The sequence below is a fragment of the Oryx dammah genome, unplaced genomic scaffold, assembly GCF_014754425.2.
Source record: "Oryx dammah isolate SB20612 unplaced genomic scaffold, SCBI_Odam_1.1 HiC_scaffold_18, whole genome shotgun sequence".
Classification (NCBI taxonomy): domain Eukaryota; kingdom Metazoa; phylum Chordata; class Mammalia; order Artiodactyla; family Bovidae; genus Oryx; species Oryx dammah.
In genome coordinates, this window is record NW_024070202.1 from 81,532,881 (window position 1) to 81,551,428 (window position 18,548).

General features: G+C 40.6%; 1 protein-coding gene across 4 annotated transcripts in view; it reads right to left on the reverse strand.

Annotated features, from left to right (window-relative positions):
- The window catches only part of RALA (RAS like proto-oncogene A), a 61,630-nt gene extending 45,508 nt beyond the window's left edge, over window positions 1-16,122 (reverse strand). Inside the window, exons 1-2 of one of the 4 annotated variants that reach the window (XM_040259495.1) lie at window positions 15,862-16,073; window positions 1,034-1,132 (exon numbers count right to left, since the gene is read on the reverse strand). The gene's annotated coding sequence lies outside the window, so the exon portion shown is untranslated. Of the gene's footprint in view, window positions 1-1,033; window positions 1,157-8,558; window positions 8,574-15,861 lie in introns of those variants that run through there. The other 3 variants (XM_040259494.1, XM_040259497.1, XM_040259496.1) reach the window with 3 other exon arrangements.
- Window positions 16,123-18,548: the final 2,426 nt, after the last annotated feature.

Here is an 18,548-nt window from a genome sequence, read left to right on the forward strand (position 1 = left end):
GCTGCTTCAGTGGGGGTTAAGTGCCTTCCCTCATATGTGTCTAGGACAGTGCCTGGCACACAACAGTGCTTTTCACTCAATAAATATTTTATTAAACAAAACTTATGTTCAATATTCACCGTACCTACTGTCTCCCCCAAAATGTTCTATACTTCTATTCAAAACTTTACACTGTAGTGAGAATAAATGGATGTTTATGAGCTTCAAATATTAAAAAAAACCCAAAACTATAATTTCTAAAGAAGAAAACCTCTCAATTACTGTCTTTCTTCTCTTTTTCACTTCATTTATGAGACCATTTTTGCCATCATGTCCCAGTTTTGGAATGAAGAAAACACACATTAGTAACAACTTTCATCTCAAAATTACTTTCATATGACTGCCTTAAAAGGGAATGTTTCTTCTTGAAGCCATCTGCCTGATTGTGACACTGTGACACAGATTTCAAACAGAGGTTTATTGACTAATATAACAAAAATAACCTACAAAAAGGAAATTTGCTGCTGTTTATCCTTGCCCCAAGAGCTTTATTGTAACTGATAATACTTTATACTGACATTAAGTTGAAAACGAATTCTGACCCAAATGATGTTACAATTATAATCAAAAGAGCACTTCATGTTTTTAAGATTTAAGAGTTAAGGAAATCTGGTCATATTTATCAGTAAAGAACCAGCAAAAGGCAAATCCATAGGCAGAACCAGTTTCCTACATTTTGCACAAATCTGTCAGATGATGACATACATTCTATACTGCATGACAACACTGTTCTTAAGAAGTTACTAAAATTTCACTAAGAACACAGATCAGCTTACTATCTTACAGTTCTCTACGGCAGTATTGCTCTGATAAGGATTACTCCTGAGTTTTAAACAACCAAAAAAAGAAATATTCTGGACTGTACATTTTAACTAGTCTTTTTTTGATTGAAGAACACATTGTCAATATTTGTATCAAAGCTTTAAAGATGTAATAAAATTAGACACAGTTTAAACTCATAAGAATAACAAACAGTAGTTATTTAACTACTTACATTGAAAGAACCAAATGGACAGCTGGGATTTGGAGGAAAATGAGATGAAGGCTGAAACTAGAGTATTTCTGGAGTAATATAATCTTCTTCCTTTACTTCCTAATTTAAGAAAAGAGCAAGCAACTGTTAACTAGATAATCTTAAAAGTATTCACATATACTTTCATTTAAAAATTTAAATTATGTTTCACTTAGTCTAATAATAGCATTCTCTAAATACTTAGTAACTGACAGCAGGGGACGTGGACCAGTCAAGTTGTGATAAACCTTAACACATCCAAGATGGGAAAACCCTGGGAATTCAATCAAAGCTCCCCAAATCATCGAAGAGTGATATCTCCTGTTTACCAAGTATACTTAACACTCAATATACACACATCTGGTGCAGTGCTAAAGAACCTGTCTGCCAATGCGGGAGACGCAAGAGACATGGGTTTAGTCCCTGGGTCTGCAAGATCCCCTGGAGTAGGAAAATGGCAACCTACTCCAGTATTCTTGCCTGGAAAATCCCAGGGAGAGAGGAGCCTGGTGGGCTACAGTCCACAGCGTTGCAAAGAGTGGGACACAACTAAGCACGCACACACATATGCATACACACATCAAAAAATAATAGTAATAATCATGAGAATTTTTCAACAAGCCAGTAATCAAAATAAGCAACTTAGCCATCAGAAGCAGTATTTGGATAGGATGATATTTTAATTTCTGAGTTGTATTTGATGAAAATTGAGTTCAGAATTTCATGTCTCACAAATTCAACTTAACTGAACAGTTAAAAATTTTTTCCTTGATAACCCAGAATCATAATGATCAACTACTACCCTGTTCCCAGAGGCGACTATGAATGTAGGGCAGTTTTCCCTAGATTCAATAGCTCTAGAAGATGGAACTCTAAATTCTACTGTCATGCTGTAGTCTTTCTGCCTCATCCCTTCCTCTCACAGCTGTCCCTCACTGATCACTAACTGCCTACGTGCCTTCAGAGCACCCCTCCGTCCCCAAAAACTATCTGGAAGCCAATTACCAGGCTTATTGCATTAGATATAAAATAAGAATAAGTAGGTTCTGAAAGACTTATTACTATACTCTTGAGCACTGGACACATAATAGCATTTAGTGTTAGGACCTCACCTTGCTACTTTGGATGTTCAAAGGTATCTCCCGCCCTGGCCCGCCCCGCCCCCCCCCCCCAACATTTGCTCTGAAACTTTACTTTCTCATTCTCAATGGGGAATATCTTCTACCTCACAGGGTTGTATTTGGATGATTAAATGGAAATAAAGAATCTGAAATGTTTGGGTGAGGGCCTGGCCATGGAAGGAAAGGCACAAATTCTAGTCATTTCTTTCTCCCTCTCTAAGTACATTTCATATTTCAAGTTGTAAAGTTTGACCCCAAATAAGTGAAAGTTACTGTATCATTTTTAGAAGCGTGGGACCAAGATGGTTAGGGAGCTAACTAAATACATGAAGGATGTGTCTGAACAGGCAGATGCTTGGGAAGCTGGCAAGGGAGTTGCATGGCTGCCATCTTCAATTATTTGAAGAAAGGTACATGTGAAAATGACTATTCTTGATTCTGTCAACAGATGCACTGTTTAACAAGGGCTGAAAAACATATTTGTGTGCTAAGTGCTTCTCCAGAGAAAACAGGAATAAAGAGAAGCCACAGGATAATAGACTACAGTTCAAAACAAGGATGGATTTTTAAATTAAGACATCCAGAAATAACACATATTTTCACAATACCACTACAAGTGGTTAAGCAATGGCTAGTGGCCGAGGGGCTTTTGAGGAGATTTTTGTAAACAGTGGAAGCATGTATTAGCTGCCCTTTGAAGACCTGTTCTAACTCTGTAAGAGATGATACATTTTATACACAGTCCAAAATCAGAAGCTCTTGTTTCTGCATTTATTTTCACACAAAAATAAACCCTAAAGAATACTGGAAAAGTATAGACGCAACACAAGAGCCACAGTATCCAAAATTATTTGTTTGACTTCATGACAGTACTTACATATCAGTTGTATGACTACTCAAGAGTTTAGATTAGAAATGCTCTGAGTGATGAAAAGCATTTTATTTTTTGAGCAGGAAAATCACAACTGCATCAATAGGATCGTCACCATCACCATACACTCAATGCCATGAAGAGGAACTGGGAACAAGCCTTACTTTAGGGGGGGAAAAAAAAAAAACGCTTTGAAGATGAATCATGTAACATATGGACACAGACAGAGCTTGAGAATCCAAGTAAATGAAAGAAGAGAGGAAGGAAACTAATTATAAAAATGCGTTTCAGCAATCTGTAGGAATGCAGGAACTCCAAGAGAGTTGGCTATAACCCCCACTCAGAGAGCTAAAGAAAACTACATAAAAAAACACGCAAGAGAAGTACAGAAAAATCAGCCACAATTATCAAGTTGTTATCATTGTTAATGTAGGTCCTCCCCTCACTTCCACAGGAGAGATACCTTGAATGTTTTAGCTTAAACCAAATATCACCTGTGTTTAGTTAGGTAAGAAAAAGTGCTACTAGTAAAGGCTACTTTCATCAGCTAACAAATGTGATTTCCCCCTTAACCTCAGATATTAATATCCTATTCATTACTTTTGGTTTAATTTCATAAAAGTGAGCAAAAAATGACCCGTTGCCCCTAAAGAGGCATTAAACATGGTCTGTCTGCCAGCACACCCTCTTCTTGTGGGAACCATTCTCTCCTATTACAGTTACAATGGGACTATATATCCGGGCAGGACTACAAAGCAGGACAAGAGACACAGGCCGGCCAGAGTACTCTACTCCTTAAATAAGTGAGAGAGACAGGCTCTTTGATGAATCTGGAGATGAATGTGGCTACCACATAGTCTGCCAGTACAAAAAAAGAAAGAAGCAGAGCTGGGGAAGGAGAGAAAGCCTGCACACTTCTGTTGTGCTTAAGGTAGCCTAACCTGGATTTCTGACTCTTACAACTGAATGAATGCTTTATAGGGTCTCTATTTGCTTCTTATAGCTTAGAAAGGAAGAGTTTCTCACTGCTTAATGGCAGAATGAAGATAAAGGGGTCTATGCTGTCTTTGATTAGTCTTTAATTAATCTAGTACTTCAGTACTAGACATGTGGAAGAATTATAAACAGAAGATTTAGCTTTTATTCCAACTCTCCAAAAAGCCACATGGCAAATGAGAAAAATTAAGCAAGGCTTATGGTTAACTTCATTACACTCTAGGAGAAAATCTTTGAAAATCACAGATCTTAAGGACCTGTATCCAGAACTCACAAAGAACTCTTAAGACATAATAAGAAATATAACCCAATTTTTAAAAACTGGGCAAAAGATTTCAGTAGACACTTCACTAAAGAAAACAGGTGGAAGACTAATAATAAGCACATGCAAAGATACACTATCATTCACTGCTGCTGCTGCTGAGTCGCTTCAGTCGTGTCCAACTCTGTGCAACCCCATAGACGGCAGCCCACCAGGCTCCCCTGTTCCTGGGATTCTCCAGGCAAGAACACTGGAGTGGGTTGCCATTTCCTTCTCCAAAGCGTGAAAGCGAAAGTGAAGTCACTCAGTCGTGTCCGACTCTTAGCGACCCCATGGACTACAGCCTACCAGGCTCCTCCATCCACGGGATTTTCCAGGCAAGAGTACTGGAGTGGGGTGCCATTGCCTTCTCCGTATCATTCACTAGAGAAATGCAAATTAAATTCTCAACAAGATATTTATTTATACCCAACAGAATGGCAATACATTTTTTTTAAAACATGATTAACAATTGTTCATGAAGAGGCAAAGAAACAAGAATTCTCAAATATTGCTGGTGGGAATGCAAAATGATGTATTAAACATCAACCTACCACACAACCTAGAGATTTCACTCTACATTGCCAATGATGAAAACATATGTCCATTAAAGACTTCTACATGAATGTTCATAGCAGGATTGTTCAAAATAACCAAAAAGGGTAAACAATCCAAATGTCCATCAACCAGTAAAAGGATAAGCAAAATGTAGTATATTCATAGAATGGGAATTAACTACAAAGGGGTATAAGAGATTTTATACTAAAGAGATGAAAATGTTTTAAAACTGGATTATGGTAATGATTTACACAACTCAGTAAAGTTACTAAAAATCACTGTAAATCTAAAATGGGTGAATTTACGGTACGTAAACTATGTCTCAAAAGTTACTCAGAAAAAGTGAAAAGAGGCTAGAGAAGTCAAAATAAGCAAGCAGAAATTATGAACCTTGACTGGGTCCTGGATCAGAAGGAAAAAAACAGCTATTAACGACGATAAGAGACAATTAATGAAATCTGAACTTGGACTAGATATTAGATGATATAATGAAATTATTGCTAATTTTCTTAAATATTACAATAGTAGTATGGAAATACAGGAGAATGTCTTCATCCTCAGAAAATGTAAACTCAAGTACATAGAGGTGAAATTTCATGTCTCCAACCTTCTTTCAAACAACTCAGAAAAATAAAACCAACTACACTTAAAAAGGTAAAGCAAATGTAGCAAAACAATAACTGGTGAATATAAAGTGATTAGTAATTACTGGCTTTCAACAATGTACTCTTATTAACTTTTTTGTAAACTTTTCAAGGCAGCAAAGACCTACTGTATAGCCCAGGGAGCTATAGCCATCGTCCTGGCATAAACCATAATGGAAAAGAATATAAAAAATGAATGTGTGTATATATATATGTATATATATATGAATTATTTTGCTGTACAGCAGAAATTAACACAACATTGTAAATCAACTACACTTCAATTAAAAAAAAGAAATCTTTCAAAGCACAAAGTTGGGGGAAAAGATTACTCATTTTATATTCTCTCTTTAAACATTGTTTTTATTGCAGTAATATTGGCTTACAACATTATATAAATTTTATCTGTACAACATATGTTTCTACTTCTCCTATATCCTACAATGTGCTCACCAAGAATTTACTTTCCATCTGTCACCATACAGCTTATCCCCTTTATCTATTTTGCCCTCACCACTGCCCTGATAACTAGTACTCTGTTCTCTGTATTTGCTTTAGTTTGGTTTCTTCACTTTTTTTTTCTTTTTATATTCCACCAAAAGGTATTTATCTTTCTCTGACTTATTTCACTTAGCATAATACCCTCAAAGTACATGTTGTCACAGATGGCAAGATTTCATCTTTTTCGCGGCTGGGTACTATCCTGTGGTGTATTTGTGTGTGACTGCATATGTGTGTGTGTCTGTGTACACCACATCTTCTTCATCCATTCATCTGCTGATGGGCACGGAAGCTGTTTCTAAATCTTGACAATCATAAATAAGGCTGTGATGAACCCAGCAGTGCATACGTGTTTTTGAATTCGTGTTTTCGCATTCTTTGGATAAATACCCAGAAATGGAACACCTAGATTATATGGTAGCTCTCTTCTAGACTTTTTGAGGAGTGTCCATACTATTTTTGATAGTGGCTGCACCAAAAGATGTTTGTTCCTTGGAAGAAAAGCTATGACAAACCTAGACAGCATATTAAAAAACAGAGAAATCTGTTGCCAACAAACCTTTGCTAACAAAGGTCCATATAGTCAAAGCTATGGTTTTTCCAGTAGTCAAGTATGGATGTAAGAGTTGGATCATAAAGAAGGCTGAGAGCCAAAGAACTGATGCTTTCGAACTGTGGTGCTGGAAAAGACTCTTGAGGGTCCCTTGGACACCAAGGAGATCAAACCAGTCAATCCTAAAGAAAATCAACCTTGAATACTCATTGGAAGGACTGATGCTGAAGCTCCAATACTTTGGCCACCTCATGCAAAGGGTCAACCCATTGGAAAAGACCCTGATGCTGGTAAAGATTGAAAGCAGGAGGAGAAGGGGATGACAGAGGATGAGATGGTCGGATGGCATCACTGACTTGATGGACATGAAGTTTAGCAAAATCTGGGAGGTGGTGAAGGACAGGGAAGCCTGGAGTGCTGCAGTCCATGGGTCGCAAAGAGTCAGACTCGACTTAGTGACTAAACAACAACAAACAGTGTGTAAGGATCCCCTTTTTTCCCGCATCCTTGCCAACACTTGTGGTTTCTTGCCTTTTTGATAAAAGTCGTTCTAGCAGGTGTGAGGTGATATCTCACTGTGGTTTTGATTTGCATGTTGCTAGTAAATGGTGACACTGAACATCTTTTCATGGAGCACTCTCATTTCAAAATGCAAATGTAATAGGACTCACTGATATAGTTTTTCAGAAAGAGGCAGAGATGAGGTATACTGTCATTTCTTTGGCTGATACAAAGATCAAATGAAATCACATACACAAAAGTGCTAAGTGTCAATTTAAAAAAATTTAGTCACTTAACACTTTGTACCTTTCTAGAACAGAAACACAGAATTAAATCTAGCATCCTATTTGATCACTCCTGTCTATAACTTGATTTCCTCAATTCTGTAGTCAACACTGTACAAACAATTCTTCAAAGCACTGTCAGTGTTCAATATGAATAATTCCCTGTCAGCACTCTAATTTGGGTATTTTGTCTCTGTACTTACTATACCACTGTCTGTTAACAGTGTACTTTTAAACAATTTAGAGTTTTAATAGCTTAAATTCAGACACAGTAATGTAAGACAGGAATCCTGTAATGAATCAAAAGGACTGTTCACCTGGGAAGTTCAAACAAAAAGCACTGAATTGAACACTTTAAAAGTAAATTTATTAGTATGTGAATTATACCACATAAAATTGACAAATTCATCATTAAAAAAAAAACCAGCCTCCCCATCCCCAACCCATTAAGCAAAGGACATAAAAAGACAGTTGACAGGATTTAAAAAAAAAAAATTCAATGACTAATGAATGTGCAAAAAGTTCAAACAGCTGTAACGAAATACATACATACATATATATATATATAAACTTTAACAAAACATACAAACAAGGGTGGGTTTAATGATCCAGGCCAAAGCAAAGGACAAGAAAAGATAGAGCAAATGGTCAAGTTTTATTTTATTCTGAGGGATCAAGAAAGCTCAGCAAATATGAATAAATGAAGTAACAGACAAAGAGAGTTATTTTAGTTGTAGTGTAGACACAGGAAACAAGGAGCTCTCAGAGACTGACAGGGTAGTAGTAAAGTTACTGATAGTCCAAGCACTAAGGGACTAGGGCTGGTGCCCCAGACACTTAGGATCTCAGAGGACAGGGAGTTTCTGTCACAGGAAAGTGTTTTAGGCAGAAAGATGAAGGAAGACGAAATGTCCTCAGACTAAAATAATGGGGGAAGGGGAAATAAGGCAAAAAACAGAAAAGAAAAGATCAGCCGACTGCAAGCCCATATATCAGGGTAGCAGCATGTAGCAGAGGATGAGACCTGAGGATCTTCAAGGCAGGAGAGTCCCCATCCACCACCTGCCCAAGGCTGAACTGTGGACTAAGGAGGCAACAAGACCCACAGAGAAAAAGGCAACATAGATCCCAGGTAAAAGGGGAGACAGACAACTGGCCACAGACCAAGAGTACTCACCTGGGGGGTGAGAGCTCCTCAACCTAGAGACCTACCAGCGTTTCTGGGACAACGAAGATGGACTTACAGGTCACAGACTGGGATTTGAGGGGACTTCTAGGGAAGCACAAGGGACAAGAAATTAATAAATATCCCATCACCCTGCACTCCCGGGAAAGGAAATAGAATGACTGAAACAGGAAATGAGATGTGGACTGCAAGTTCACAAAATGGACCTAGACAATCTTGAAATTATAAGAATCTACAGAAAACATGCTACTTGAACTTTCTGGGTGAAGTCAATAGCAGTGAAATGGACGTGTTCTCCAGAACACGGGAGACTGAGCACTGGTGTGTCCACAGCTGCCACATGAATGGGCTGTGCCCAGGGTGCCAGCATCTGATTCCACACCAACACACACCTGCAGCCAGAGGCCTAGGTCATTTACAAATGAGTTCTGGAGGCCAAATGGACCCTAAAAACATGCCTACAATCACCCCATATTTGTGTACCATAGGCCACCCCATGGATCAGTTCGGTTCAGTAGCTGTTGTGTCCGACTCTTTGCGACCCCATGAATCGCAGCACGCCAGGCCTCCCTGTCCATTACCAACTCCCGGAATTCACTCAGACTCACATCCACAGAGTCAGTGATGCCATCCAGCCATCTCATCCTCTGTCGTCCCCTTCTCCTCCTGCTGCCAATCCCTCCCAGCATCAGAATCTTTTCCAATGAGTCAACTCTTCCCATGAGGTGGCCAAAGTACTGGAGTTTCAGCTTCAGCATCATTCCTTCCAAAGAAATCCCAGGGCTGATCCCCTTCAGAATGGACTGGTTGGATCTCCTTGCAGTCCAAGGGACTCTCAAGAGTCTTCTCCAACACCACAGTTCAAAAGCATCAATTCTTTGGCGCTCAGCCTTCTTCACAGTCCAACTCTCACATCCATACATGACCACAGGAAAAACCATAGCCTTGACTAGACGGACCTTAGTCGGCAAAGTAATGTCTCTGCTTTTGAATATGCTATCTAGGTTGGTCATAACTTTTCTTCCAAGGAGTAAGCGTCTTTTAATTTCATGGGTAAACTCATCTAATTACAAGTCTGACTTACCTTATTGACTAAGGGCTGTCCTTAAGTCATAATCACATCAATACAAGGTGAGTCTAATTCATCTGCTAGGCACAGAAACCACTTAAAGATCATGAAAGCCTAGAAGGAAACTCTTAGATTTTCATAGACCTATGGCTGCTTTTAACCTGTGGCACCCATGACTCGCTGAGTGAAGATTACAATGAGGTTCAGAAGAATTACATGGAGAGGCAGGAACAGAACTTGGGAATGGTTGTATGAACTGGGAAACTAAGGATCAGTACCTCACCTCGACTATCATTACACTTTGCTGCTGCCCACTAGGTAAGTAAAGCTTCCTGCCTCTTACACCTATCGACATTAGTATCACAGAAACAGTGAAGGACTGTAGTCATGGCAAAGAATTTCCATAGTTAAATTAATATCTAGTGTAATGTTTATCTTTGTACATGCACAGAGAAGATAATACAATAAAACAATCAGCATCTCTATCAAAGACACTCTTAACACCACTATTTAACATTGTTCTGGAGATAGTAATCAAAGCAATTATATATGACAAACAAATATAAACACTGGAAAAGAAAAGGATAAAACCTTTATTTACAGGTGATATAACTATATATCGCAAAGAGTTGGACACAACTGAGTTACTGAACAACAAGTAACTGTATATCTGGGCCAAAGAGAAGCAATGATAAAATACAATGGATAAGAAAATTCTGTTTATAATAGTAACAACAAAAGACAAAATACAAAATACGTAGGAATAAACATGAAATGTTCAAAACTTATACAAAGTAAATATAAATCATTCTGCAGAGACACAATAGTGGATTTAAGAAAATGAAAAGATTTCGCTTATTTAAGATTAAAGGTGTTCCAACATCATCAAGAGATCAGTTCTAAGTTAAATAGTAGGTTTAATGAGATCTCAATAAAAATAGTGAGCTTTTCAATGGACTTAGAAAAACTGATGCTAGAGTTCAAATTAAAAAAAAAAGACATGTAAGACTAGTAAAGAACATTGAAGGAGGAGCGATAATGGGGAACTAGCCCTACCAGATACTGAATCATATACAAAGCCTTTATGATTAAAACAGTGTACTACTTACTGGTACAGGAATAGTCAGACATACAAAAGAATGAAACACACCCAATTACATATGGAAATCTAGTACATGATAAAGGGAGCAAAGTTTTTTCTTAAAAGTAGCATTAGAACAACTGGAAAGTCATGTAGAAAAGTTAACATTAGATCCATTCCTTACATCAAAACAGAAATACACTCCAAATGGATCACAAAACTGAATGCTCTCTATATTATAAAAAAAACTGTATTAGTACTGAAGAAAGCATGGCTAAATTCCTCTCTAACCTGTGGGTAGCAAAAAGGCTCACTATGACTAAAGCCTAGATGCAATAAATTTAATATATTTTATTGCACAGAAACAAAGTTTTGCAAGTCAAAAGAAAAAAACAAACAAACATGTACCACTAGCAAGGCCAAAAGATAACTGGGCAAAGTATCTACAATATATGGCAAAGCTAAATGACTAATATTCTTAAATATAAAGAAGTTTTAAACTCTGAGGAGAAAAGACCAAAATTTATTTAGAAAGTGCGTAAATAATGTGAACAATTTTAAACATACAAAAAAATGGCCCTTAAACATATGAAAAAAAATGTTCCATACACTTGTAATACAAGAAATACAAATTAAAACTACACTGAGATACCATTTCTCATCTTTCAGATTAGCAGAAGCTGCAGTACTCATATACCACAGGTGGGAATTCAAAATACTACAATCCTACAAAGAAAAATATCGCAAATCTAACAAATCTTACACATGCATTTACCCTGAAGATATGCTTTCAACAATGCAAAGAAACAAAGATTAGCATTATAATATCATCAGTAATTGAAAGATACTGGATATTACTTGTAGTCTAGTGTGGTAGTTGCTCAGTCCTGTCCACATCTTTGTGACCCAATGGACTGTAGCCCCTCAGGCTCCTCTGTCCTCGGAATTCTCCAGGCAAGAATACTGGAGTAGGTTGCCATTCCCTTCTCCGGGGGATCTTCCCAACCCCGGGATCAAGCCCTGGTCTCCTGCATTGCAGGTAGATTCTTTACCATCTGAGCCACCAGGAATAAGGATGTCATTAAGAACTGAGGAAGTTTGGGAACTTCTGACAAAGTCCTGTGTAGGCTTTTAAGAATGCATAGGTACCTGTAGTTATGAGGTTACTATAGACTGCGGTCAACAAAATTTATAATAGGCTAATGAAGGCACTGTCCATAGTAGTATAAGGTAGATTTTATGGCAGATCACAAGGGGAGTAACTAGCCCAGTCTTGAAAGTTGTTTTTTTGTGTGTTGTTGTTTTGAGGGGTGGAGTTGAGAGAAAAAAAATCGAATCAAGATACAATTTTTGGAGAGGTATAAGTTAAACTTATATATGAAATTAAGGATAAAAGGAATTTGGATTTTTTTAATTAGCAAGAAGGAGGTGTGAAAGGGTTTTAAGCATGGGAATATCAAGAATGCTCTAACCCCCAAACCGTGGAGAAAAGACTGGGTGGGGAGCCCCCAGTCAGAGGCTGAAAGGCTGCTACAAAAATCCAGAATAGATCTAGATAGGGCAGCAGAACTAACGCAACTGAATCACTCAGTGGTGGGCAGCCTCATTTCCAGTGGATTACTATACCAGCTTCTCAACTGCACAAGAAGGCAGAGATCCTGTGGTTTAGAAGACTACAGTCATGATCTATTTAGAAACTGGGGATCTTTGCCCCACCTTCACAATGTATTTGGGGGGTAGAAGTCATCTCATAATCTTGCTGTGTTTTATTCTCCAAGATGACATTGACAAACCCTGATATTTAGTTTCAGTAAGTGAATTCTGCAATGAAACTGGATCCCAGACTTCAAAGAGATTATGTGTGTCAAGCATTATGTCTGTCTCCTGAGTCTGATACAGGAGTCTAGCTGTGGTATATTTAAGAATACTAACATATTTTATGGAAGCCTGCTTTTTGGATCAGAGAGAATACCCGCTGATGTTGAGAAATTAAGTTTTCACCTGCAGATGTAATAAGTCAAAGATACAAATTCTTTTCTATAATTTATTCAAACATCTTTAAGAACTCAGAGCTTTAATTTCATTTTTTCTATATTGTAACCAAATCCTTATGAGCGCAATAAAGTAGTAAGAAAGATGTTTTAGAGCTAAAGAAAACAAAACAAATAACTGTTACTAATGGGGGCTGGAGTATAAGTTCCCGTATCTCCTTCGGTCCAAGAAAGAGCTAAAACACAAGATTTCAGGAAGGTCACTACAAACAAGCCTCCAATAGTCTTCTCAAATAGGGACTATTCAGCTACTTGAAAGGTAAAACGTAATCATCAAACACCAAAGTTGAGTTCCTAATAGTTTACTCTCCCAGGACACTTACATGAACAATGCCCAACCATTTTTTCATCATGGCACACGCAGAAGGGGATAACATATGAAAGGTCATAAACAGAAGACTGGCTGCTGTCTGAAGCCACCTGGCCAGGGTCAGTGGTTACGCCAGGCCCCATTCGGTGCCCAAGAATACTGAGGAGATCAGTATCTTTGCTTTCTTAAAGCTCAGCTAAATCAAAAATTGAATTTTTTTCTCAGTCTTTTAGGATTAATTGCAATAGCCAATGCTCTCAGCAATCATTACTTCAAAATCCAGATGATGTTACTCACTAGCGGCCCAGCTTCCAGCAATTAACCGCACTTAGCCTTAGTAAACTATGGAAAAGTTACCTCCTGTAGTGTGGAGATTAAAAATAATACAAGTAAAGTTCTTATCACAGTGCTTGGCAGGCAGTCAATGTAGGAGGACTGCTATTATCAAGAGGGTTGTTAAAATAAGGGAAATCTGACCTCTGTATAGTGGTTACGTCACTGAGATAAGAAACTGCAGGCTTCGGTCTCCTTAGTGTCTAAAATAAAAAACTTCATAAAACAATGAAAACCATGAACCATCTCCCTAGTTCTTCAAAATCACAATCTTTTCCCCATGAATACTCACAGCCTCTTAATCCAATGTTTTAAAAGTAACTGTCTTTGCAATCCATGTACTCCTGCATATTACACTGGTACACACAGATACAAGAAGTGATACTGATACATTTATTTCTGTTCTGCAGAAGCTAAGCTTGGAAAACCAGTGCAGGACCAGACATTTGGAGAGAAAAGAAGGTATCAGCGTTTTTTCATCTGAACCTCACTACAGTGAAAATAACCCAACCATCCACAGGCAAAAATTATCTCCCTGCACAAATGGTAGACAATATTCTTTCCTATAATTAGCCCCTTTTCCCTGAAAGCCCTGCAAAGAAAGTGTTGTATGAAGAGTTACTTCAAAATAATTGATACAGATGACTGCACACTCAGCAGACACACTGGAGAACGACATCTGGATCGATGAAAAATCGTGTGAAAGTGGCTAATTGGTAAGTCATGTCAAGGTCATAACAAGAGAACTTGTTATGTCAGACTTCATGCATCCATGGGGGAAAAAATGAGCCATTATAAGCAATTTTGTGATGTACCACACTATCGCAACAGTGCTAACTCCCAATTTTCTGTTTGATTAAGATAGGGTATGATGACAAACTCCAAACACAATTTACTATCACCAGGAAATCCTGATAATCCTGGGCAAAAAAAGCTCAAGTGTAGACATTTCCGACTGAATAAAGTTATTATAATACTCAATCACAACACCCCAAATATAATTTTAATCTTTCATGGTAGGATAGTTTTGGAAGGATGGCAAAGGATTCTTATTTGTCCTTTGACCATGCTACAGAACAGAAAGACAAAGCAAAATCTGCATGTGCCCCCAAACTGAAACAAAAACAAAAACAAACAAACAAACACCTTAGCCCAACAAAATAAATGACTACTAGAAGGCAACTGTGAGATCACCTGCACATCATTCACTCGGTGAAGAATTGTGTGAATAACTTCTATATTCTGGGCACATGCCATGTAAGCACAGGGATGAGAAAGACATGACTCTGACCCTGAAGACATTCAAAAACTAAAAATAATGTTTTAAGAATCACAAGTCATTTTATAATATTGCATTAATAGAGACAAAAACGTAAGCTAGTAAGACACACTGAAATACACTAAGAGGAATAACTTTCCTTTAGTGGAAATGAGTTTACTAATGAAATGTGTTATTCAATATGTGGAGCATGATTAAAGTCGGAATTTATTTCCAGGACAAGAATTAACTCATGACACATATTTTATAACGATCTTCTCCCCGCCTCCCCGCTCCCGACACTATTCGTAAATTAGGTGCTTTTTAGCTTGACAGGTAGGGCGTGGTCCTGGAGTTCTCAAACAACGTCTAAGACACTTGGATGAGCTCTCACAAGTCTGGACATTCAGGTTCCCAAGAAAATGCCAGTCAACTCCCTGATTCTCCCTAAACCTTGAAACAACACTGCCACCTCTCTGCGCCGTCACCTCCGCCCACTTACACACACATACCCAGCCTGGAGCACACACATCACATCTTTCACTTGTGGAAAACCTTTAGAACGAACCACGGAGGAAACACCCCCTTGCTCAAAACACCCTTATCGCGTCCTCGCTTCAGAGGCTTGATTCCTGACTATTGGCTAAACCTGTGCAAGAGCCCAGGACCGGCTATTTAGTTCAGTGCGGACCATCTAATGACTTCAACCTGTAAAACCCGTTCCTTTAACTGGCACAAAACCCCACCAGAGATGTTTAAAAAGCAACTGCCAGCAAACAGACAAGGAGTGGAAGAAAGGGAAGGAGGGGAGAGGGGCGGTGTGAGGCGCGGGGACTGCGGCGTCGGGTCCCCCAGGTCGCGGGCACCGCCCAGGCGGGGACCTCGGCGCGGCGGGCTAGAGATGCAGGGTGACCTTCCGAAGAGGCCAACTCAACGGGGTGCCGGGCTCTGGGGACCCCGCCGCAACCGCCCGCTCTCAGGAGGTGCACTAGCCCGCACAGCGGCGAACACGGCGCCCCGGATTCCAGCTCGGGCTCGTCCCGCAGCTGGTTCCCGGGCAGAACGCGGGAGGTGCAATCTCGGCGTCCGGGCCCTGCGCCTGGGCCTCGGATAGCCGCCGCCCAGACACACCCCCGCCGCCGCCCAGGCGGCCCCAACCCCTCCCGGGCCGGCCCGGGTGGGCACCGCTCACCTGCACCGCAAGCGGGTCAGCAGCCCCGTGGGCTCCGGAAGCCGCGGCTGAGCTGGCTCCAGCCGGATAGTGCTCCGCTCTTGTAGTCTAGGAGGCTCCGCGCCGGGAGCGGCAAAAGGAGGAGTCCGACAGGCGACGGTGGAGCCTGGGCGGCAGGAGGAGGTGGAGGAGGACTCCGGGCGCTCCGCTCTCGGGAGATCCACCCTCCTCCTGGCCGCTCTGCAGCAGCTGCCGCCGATCACTTCCGGGGCGCTGGGGACTGGGGCGGAGCCGGCTGGGAAGCAACTTCCTGTCTGCGAGCGGAGAGGAGGGTGGGGGGCCGGGGGCTGGAGAACAATGGCCGAAGGGCGCGGGCTCTCCTGTGTCCATTCTCCGAGTGTTGAGGGCGGGCTTCACGGCCTTTAGGGCGGCTCCACCCCCGGCTCTCTGCGCTGGCGAGGTGAAGTCACCTCCCGGGGGCCCGGGAGTGGCCGCGGACCTCGCTGAGTTTCCCGGATCTCGGCGCCACGACGTCCTTGTCTCTCTTCTGGGGACCAGGAGGGGGTTTTTGGAAGGAGGGGGAAGAGCGGAGGCCGCCATCTTGCTTCTAGAGGGCAGCCCCTTCTCCCGGGGCGTCCTAGGGTGGAGGCAACTTTTTTGTGAACGGGGTTTCCCGAGTGGAGCCGGCGACGTGGCTCGTCGAGGGCCGAATCCCGGGAGATGAGTCAGTCGCCTGCCTGGCTGGAGGGTCTGGTGGCCGCCCTGGGTTTCCTATTCTCCTGCTGATCCCTAGAGAACTCGCATCGGCGGATAGTCTGGGATCCTTTCCTGGGATTCCCGAGCTTCCTACGACACTGTGGCTCTGATGTCTGGTGTGGCATTGAGATCAACCCGTAGCCTCATCGTGTAATTTGGGAACCTAAATTGGAAGTAATTCCACTAAATCGTTTGCTTTATTTAATCAATCCACAGGTTCGAAATAAGATCGTTAGACTAACATCCGTTAGCAGCTACAGTCTTGTCTCTTGATACTTAACTCCCTTCTCCTCCAGCCTCCCCACCCTCCAACTGAGTATCAACTCTGCGCTTGACACAGTCCATTCAAAGGATGCCGAGTCTAATGAAAACAAATAGTTATGGTTGGAAGTGTAGTATATCAAAAGATATAGAGAAAAGAATGGATGAGTTTACTGAAACTGCTTTAAGCTTTTAAAGTGGGGATTTTACAGCACCAGAAAGGGGTGGAGTGGCAAATCCAGATCATGACAAAAAAGGACGTCCAGCAAAGGAACAAATAGTATTGAAAAGTCTGAGTAGTAATTACAGTTCAAGCCTGGGCTGCTGAAAAAGATGAATCTGAAGTAGTAGACAGGAGCCAAACATGAACCGTCTTACGCTGTGCTGAGGCAATGAATAGAGGAATGACCTTGGACAGATTGATAATACATTAAGTTGGTGGATAGCTAGCTGAGGGGAGGAGCAGAGCAAGCAGAGAGCTTGTAGACCAGGGGCCATTACAGAAATCAAGAGAAAAGAACCATAATGTGAGTGGGAGTGAACATCCAAAGATGAATTCCTAAAGTATGAATGCCAAATGAATTGGTTATGATAATTGATTCATGGGGAGGCAGGTGCTTGCTGGGTAAAAGAATGGAAATCACTATAAGTATGCCTTGTCCTGCTTTTGAGGGGAGGATAAAGGTGTATTTTACAAATAGGGAAGGATTGGGATGGGGTAGGGTGCAGATAATAAGTGCCATTTTGGACCTGGTGGATTTTAAGCGTGGATAGTGCTGTCTAATGGCAGTTGCTATATTTATCTAGAGCTCTGGGTAGGATGTGGTATGAAGTTACAAACACCACAGGCTTGTATTACCACAATCAAGCCAACTGTGCAGTCTCATTTCATTGAGCACAGATTTAAAACCACTTCTCCTTTCTTCCAAATTTTTCTTGGGAAAAATGGTGAAATATTACATTTTTTAAAATCCCCATTTGGTGATATAAGCTTAATGGCCTTCTAAGGACAATAAAAGTTAGGCTTGTGCCAGTTGCTAAGTTGCTTCAGTCATGTCTGACTCTTTGTGATCCCACGGACTGTAGTCCACCAGGCTCCTCTGTCCATGGGAGTCTCCAGGCAAGACTACTGAAGTGGGTTGACATTTCCTTCTCCAGGGGATCTTTCTGACCCATGATCAAACTCACATCTCCTTTGTCTCCTGCATTGCAAGCAGATTCTTTACCACTGAGCCATCTGGGAAGCCTATAAAAGTTAGGTTTGCAAAAGCTGAATATGACAATTATAGCTAGTATAGCATAGTATTTTTAAGAGTCCTTTTTTGATTTTTATTAAAAGCAGATGAGTATTTATTTATTTGGCCCCGTGGTACACCATGGGGAATCATAGTTCCCTGACCAGGGATCAAACCTATGTCCTCTGCCATAGGAGTGCAGAGTTTTAACCACTGAACTGCCAGGGAAATCCCTATCTTTCTTACTTTAAATAAATTTTTAAAATTTAATAATTGACAAGGCTGTGAAAGTGCTGCACTCAATATGCCAGCAAATTTGGAAAACTCAGCAGTGGCCACAGGACTGGAAAAGGTCAGTTTTCATTCCAATCCCAAAGAAAGGAAATGCAAAAGAATGCACAAACTACCACACAATTGCACTCATTTCACATGCTAGTAAAGTAATGCTCAAAATTC